The 262-nt window shown below is 61.1% G+C and overlaps 1 protein-coding gene across 3 annotated transcripts in view; it reads left to right on the top strand.

The window, feature by feature from the left end:
• RUFY4 (RUN and FYVE domain containing 4) overlaps positions 1-262 on the top strand; it is a 26277-nt gene that overhangs the window by 1273 nt on the left and 24742 nt on the right. The window lies entirely within an intron of this gene.

The raw sequence follows: 262 nt of genomic DNA, 5'->3' as shown, positions 1-262 counted from the left end.
CCACCCTCCCTCCTTTACCTTCCTTTCCTTCTCCCTTCCCCTCCTCTGTGTCCTAGCGCTCCTTCACTCCCACTCACTCCCAAATTCCAGGCACCACAGCATGGGAGGCAGGACACCTGGGTCTCCCACTCCATGCCTGTCTTTACTTCCGGCTCTCAGACCAAGCCCACGGGCCCTCCAGGGCCACAGTATTCCTCTCTGAGCCCCGGGACCCACTGTGGGGGGAACAGGCTGAGACTCACTGGGGAGAGAGCAGTGCGAT

This window comes from Neophocaena asiaeorientalis, unplaced genomic scaffold (genome assembly GCF_003031525.2).
Source record: "Neophocaena asiaeorientalis asiaeorientalis breed wild unplaced genomic scaffold, Neophocaena_asiaeorientalis_V1.1 scaffold86, whole genome shotgun sequence".
NCBI classification, from domain to species: domain Eukaryota; kingdom Metazoa; phylum Chordata; class Mammalia; order Artiodactyla; family Phocoenidae; genus Neophocaena; species Neophocaena asiaeorientalis.
This window is presented reverse-complemented; position numbering and strand designations above follow the sequence as displayed.